The following is a 6,633-nucleotide window of genomic DNA, read 5'->3' as shown; positions in this document are numbered from 1 at the left end:
AAAAATGCTAAAGAAACTTCTCTAGGCAGGAAACACAAGAGAAGAAAAAGACCCACAAAAACAAACCCAAAACAATTAAGAAAATGGTAACAGGAACATACACATCGATAATAACCTTGACTCTAAATGGATTAAATGCCCCAACCAAAAGACACAGACTGGCTGAATGGATACAAAAACAAGACCCATATATATTCTGTCTACAGGAGACCCACTTCAGACCTAGGGACACATACAGACTGAAAGTGAAGGGATGGAAAAAGATATTCCATGCAAGCGGAAATCAAAAGAAAACTGGAGTAGCAATATTCATATCAGACAAAATACACTTTAAAATAAAGACTATTACAAGAGACAAAGAAGGACACTACATAATGATCAAGGGATCAATCCAAGAAGAAGATATAACAATTATAACAGTTTATGCACCCAACATAGGAGCACCTCAATGCATAAAGCAAATGCTAACAGCTATAAAAGGGGAAATCAAGAGTAACACAAAAATATGGGGGAATTTAACACCTCACTTACACCAATGGACAGAGTGTCCGGACAGAAAATTAATGAGGAAACAAAAGCTTTAAATGACACAATAGACCAGGTAGATTTAATTGATATTTATAGGGCATTCCATCTGAAAATAGCAGATTACACTTTCTTCTCAAGTGCACATGGAACATTATCCAGGATAGATAATATCTTGGGTCACAAATCAATCCTTGGCAAATTTAAGAAAATTGAAATCTTAACAAGCAACTGTTCTGACCACAGCACTGTGAGATTAGAAATCAATAACAGGAAAAAAATGTAAAAAAAACCAAATACATGGAGGCTAAACAATATGCTACTAAATAACCAAGAGGTCACTGAAGAAATCAGAGGAAATCAAAATATACCTAGAGAGGGGCTTCCCTGGTGGCGCAGTGGTTGAGAATCTGCCTGCTAATGCAGGGGACACAGGTTCGAGCCCTGGTCTGGGAAGATCCCACATGCCATGGAGCAACTAGGCCCGTGAGCCACAACTACTGAGCCTGCGCGTCTGGAGCCTGTGCTCCGCAACAAGAGAGGCCACGATAGTGAGAGGCCCGTCCACCACGATGAAGAGTGGCCCCCGCTTGCCACAGCTAGAGGAAGCCCTCGCACAGAAACGAAGACCCAACACAGCCAAATAAATAAATAAATAATAATTTTAAAAAATATCTAGAGAGAAATGACAACAAAAACAAGACGACCCAAAACCTATGGGATGCAGCAAAAGCAGTTCTAAGAGGGAAGTTAATAGCAATTGAATCTCACATCAAGAAACAAGAAAAACTGCAAATAAACAATCTAACCCAAAACGTAAAGCAACTAGAGAAAGAATAACAAAGAAAACCCAAAGTCAATAGAAGGAAAGAAATCATAAGTATTGGAGCAGAAATAAATGAAATAGAAATGAAGAAAACAATAGCAAAGATCAATAAAACTAAAAGCTGGTTCTTTGAGAAGATAAACAAAATTGATAAACACTTACCCAGACTCATTAAGAAAAAAAAAGAGAGGACACAAATCAATAAAATTCGAAAAGAAAAAGGAGAAATCACAACAGACACCACAGAAATAAAAAGGATTATAAGAGACTACTACAATCAACTATATGTCAATAAAATGGACAACCACGAAGAAATGGACAAATTCTTGGACAGGTACAATTTTCCAAGACTGAATCAGGAAGAATTAGAAAATATAAACAGACCTATCACAAGCAATGAAATTGAAACTGTAACTAACAATCTTCCAACAATCAAAAGTCCAGGACCAGATGGCTTGACAGGCGAATTCTATCAAACATTTAGAGAAGAGCTAACACCCATCCTTCTCAAGCTCTTCCAAATATTTGCAGAGGGAGGAACACTCCTAAATTCATTCTACAAAGCTACCATCACCCTGATACCAAAACCAGAAAAAAATATCATCACAAAAAAAGAAAATTATAGAAGAATATCACTGATGAACATACATGCAAAAATCCTGAACAAAATACTAGCAAACAGGGCTTCCCTGGTGGCGCAGTGTTTGAGAATCTGCCTGCTAATGCAGGGGACACGGGTTCGAGCCCTGGTCTGGGAAGATCCCACATGCCGCGGAGCATCTGGGCCCGTGTGCCACAACTACTGAGCCTGCGCGTCTGGAGCCTGTGCTCCGCAACAAGAGAGGCCACGACAGTGAGAGGACCACGCACTGTGATGAAGAGTGGCCCCCGCTTGCCACAACTAGAGAAAGCCCTCGCGCAGAAACGAAGACCCAACATAGCAATCAATCAATCAATCAAATAAAAAAAAATACTAGCAAACAGAATCCAAAAACATATTAAAAGGATCATACACCATGATCAAGTGGGATTTATCCCAGGGATGCAAGGATTCTTCAGTATATGCAAATTAGTCAATGTGATACACCATATTAACAAATTAAGGAAGAAAAACCATATGATCATCTCAATAGATGCAGAAAAACCTTTTGAAAAAATTCAACACCTATTTATGATATAAATTCTCCAGAGAATGGGCATAGAAGGAACCCACCTCAACATAATAAAGGCCATATATGAAAAAAACACAGCAAACATCATACTCAGTGGTGAAAAACTGAAAGCATTTCCACTAATATCAGGTAGAAGACAAGGATGTACACTATCACCACTCTTATTCTACATAGTTTTGGAGGTCTTAGCCACGGCAATCAGAGAAGAAGAAGAAATAAAAGGAATCCAAATTGGAAAAGAAGTAAATCTGTCACTGTTTGCAGATGACATGATACTATATATAGAAAATCCTAAAGACGCCACCAGACGACTACGAGATCTAATCAATGAATTTGCTAAGGTTGCAGGATACAAAATTAATGCACAGAAATCTCTGGCATTCTTATACAGTAACAACGAAAAATCAGAAAGATAAATTAATGAAACAATCCTATTTACCATTGCAACAAAAAGAATAAAATACCTAGGAATAAACCTACGTAAGGAGGCAAAAGACTTGTACTCTGAAAACTATAAAACACTGATGAAAGAAATCAAAGATGACACAAACAGATGGAGAAATATACCATGTTCTTGAATTGGAAGAATAAATAGTTTGAAAATGACTATACTACCGAAAGCAATCTACAGATTCAATGCAGTCCCTATCAAACTACCAATGACATTCTCAACAGAATTAGAACAAAAAATTTTACAATTTGTATGTAAACACAAATGACCCTGAATAGACAAAGCAATCTTGAGAAAGAAAAAAAGGAGCTGGAGGAATCAGGCCCCCAACTTCAAACTATACTACAAAGAGACAGTAATCAAGACAGTATGGTACTGGCACAAAATTGGAAGTATAGATCAATGGTACAGGATAGAAAGCCCAGAGATAGACCCATGCACATATGGTCACTTAATTTACGACCAAGGAGGCAAAACATACAATATAGAAAAGACAGTCTCTTCAATAAGTCGTGCTGGGTAAATGACATCTACATGTAAAAGAATGAAATTAGAACACTCGCTAACACCATACACAAAAATAAACTCCAAATGGATTAAAGACCTAAATATAACACCAGACACAACAAAACTGGTAGAGGAAAACATAGGAAAAACAATGTTTGACATAAACCACAGCAAGATCTATTTAAAACCACTTCTTACAGTAATGAAAATAAAAACAATAAATAAATATGACCTAATGAAACTTAAAATCTTTAGCACAGCAAAGGAAACCATAAACAAGATGAAAAAACAACCCTCAGAGTGGATGAAAATACTTGCAAATGAAACAACAGACAAAGGATTAATCTCCAAAATATACAAACAGCTCATGGAGCTCAGTATCAAAAAAACAAACAATCCAATTAAAAAATGGGCAGAAGACCTAAATAGACGTTTCACCAAAGAAGACATACAGATGGCCATGAGGCACATGAAAAGAAGCTCAACATCACTAATTATTAGAGAAATGCAAATCAAAACTACAATGAGGTATCACCTCACACCAGTCAGATGGCCATTATCAAAAAATCGAGAAACAATAAAAGCTGGAAAGGGTGTGGTGAAAAGGGAACCCTTCTGTGCTGTTGGTAGGACTATAAACTGATACAACCACTATGGAGAACAGTATGACGGTTCCTTAAAAAAGTAAAAATAGGGCTTCCTTCGTGGCTCAGTTGTTAGTAATCTGCCTGCCAATGCAGGGGACATGGGTTCGAGCCCTGGTCCGGGAAGATCCCACATGTCACGGAGCAACTAAGCCCGTGCACCATAACTACTGAGTCTGCGCTCTAGAGCCCATGAGCCACAAGTACGGAAGCCCCCGTGCCCGGAGCCTGTGCTCCACAACAAGAGAAGCCATCACAATGTAAAGACTGTGCAGCGCAACGAAGAGTAACCCCTGCTCACTGTAACCAGAGAAAAGCCCGTGTGCAGCAACGAAGACCCAATGCAGCCAAAAATAAAATAAATAAAATAAAAATTAATAAATTTATTTAAAAAAACGAAAAATAGCGCTACCATATGACCCAGCAATCCTACTACTGAGCATATACCCTGAGAAAACCATAATTCAAAAAGAGTCATGTGGGAGACCTTCACGATGGCAGAGGAGTAGGACGTGGAGATCACCTTCCTCCCCACAAATACATCATGAATACGTCTACGTGTGGAACAACTCCTAAAGAACACCTACTGAAAGCTGGTAGAAGACTTCTGACTTCCCAAAAGGCAAGAAACTCCCCACGTACCTGGGTAGGGTAAAAGAAAAAAGAAAAAACAGAGACAAAAGAATAGGGACAGGACATGCACCTCTGGGAGGGAGCTGCGAAGGAGGAAAAGTTTCCGCACACTAGGAAGCCCCTTCACTGGTGGAAATGGGGGGTGGCAGAGGGGGAAGCTTTGGAGCCACACAGGAGAGCACAACAATAGGGGTGCAGAGGGCAAAGAAGAGAGATTCCCACACAGAGCATTGGTGCCAACCAGCACTCATCAGACTGAGAGGCTTGTCTGCTCACCCGCTGGGGTGGGTGGGGGTTGGGAGCTGAGGCTCAGGCTTCGGAGGTCAGATCCCAGGGAGAGTACTGGGGTTGGCTGCATGAACATAGCCTGAAGGGGGCTAATGTGCCACAGCTAGCCAGGAAGGAGTCCGCGAAAAAGTCTGGAAGTGCCTAAGAGGCAAGACAGCATTTTTCGGGCAGCGCAATGAGAGGGGATTCAGAGCACTGCCTAAACGAGCTCCAGAGACAGGCACAAGCCGCGGATATCAGCGCAGACACAGAGATGGGCATGAAACGCTAAGGCTGCTGCTGCAACCACCAAGAAGCCTGTGTGCAAGCACAGGTCAATTTCCACACAACCCCTCCAGGGAGCCTGTGCAGCGCACCATTGCCAGGGTCCCGTTATCCAGGGACAACTTCCCCAGGAGAACACATGGTACACCTGAGGCTGTTGCAACGTCACGCCAGCCTCTGCCACCACAGGCTTGCCCCACATTCCATACCACTCCCTCCCTCCAGCCTGAGTGAACCAGAGCCCCCTGATCAGCTGCTGCTTTAACCACATCCTGTCTGAGCAAAGAACAGAGGCCCTCAGGCGACCTACATGCAGAGTTGGAGCCAAATCCAAAGCTGAACCCCAGGAGCTGTGGAAACAAAGAAGAGAAAGGGAAATTTCTCCAAGCAGCCTCAGGAGCAGCCGATTAAATTTCCACAATCAACTTGATGTACGCTGCATCTCTGGAAAACTTGAGTAGACAACGAATCATCCCAAAATTGAGGTGATAGATTTTGGGAGCAACTGTAGACTTGGGGTTTGCTTTCCACATCTAATTTGTTGCTGATTTTATGTTTATCTTAGTTTAGTAATTAGATTTTATTATCATTGGTAGATTTGGTTATTGATTTGGTTTCTCTCTTCCTTTTTTTAAATATATAGATATATTGTTTTTCCTTTTTCTCTTTTTGCGAGTGTCTATGTGTATGCTTCTTTGTGTGATTTTGTCTGTACAGCTGTGCTTTTACATTTGTCCTACGGTTCTGCCTGTCCGTTTTTTGCTTTGTTTTGCTTTTATTAGTATAGTTTCTAGGGCTTGATATCATTGGTGGATTTGTTTTTTCGTTTGGTTGCTCTCTTCTTTCTAATTTTTTTAAAGTACATTTTAATTTTTATTTTTTTATTTTAATAACTATTTTATTTGCTTTTGTTTATTTTTTTCATTTGTTTTCAATTTTCTTCTGAGCCATGTGGCTGAAAGAGTCTTAGTGCTCTGGCTGGGTATCAGGCTTGTGCCTCTGAGGTGGGAGAGCCAAGTTCAGGACATTGGTCCACCAGAGACTTCCCAGCTCCACGTAATATCAAACGGCAAAAGCTCTCCAAGAGATCTCCATCTCAATGCTAAGACCCAGCTCCAATCAACCACCAGCAAGCTACAGTGTTGGACACCCTACGCCAAACAACTAGAAGGACAGGAAAACAACCCCAACTATTAGCAGAGAGGCTGCCTAAAATCATAATAAGTTCACAGACACCCCAAAACACACCACTGTACATGGTCCTGCCTACCAGAAAGACAAAATTCAGCCTCATCCACCAGAAACAGGCACCATTCCCCTCTA

The sequence above is a fragment of the Eschrichtius robustus genome, chromosome X (assembly GCF_028021215.1).
Source record: "Eschrichtius robustus isolate mEscRob2 chromosome X, mEscRob2.pri, whole genome shotgun sequence".
In the NCBI taxonomy this organism is placed as follows: Eukaryota; Metazoa; Chordata; class Mammalia; order Artiodactyla; family Eschrichtiidae; genus Eschrichtius; species Eschrichtius robustus.
The sequence above is the reverse complement of the archived record's forward strand: the minus strand, read 5'-3'. Positions refer to the sequence as shown.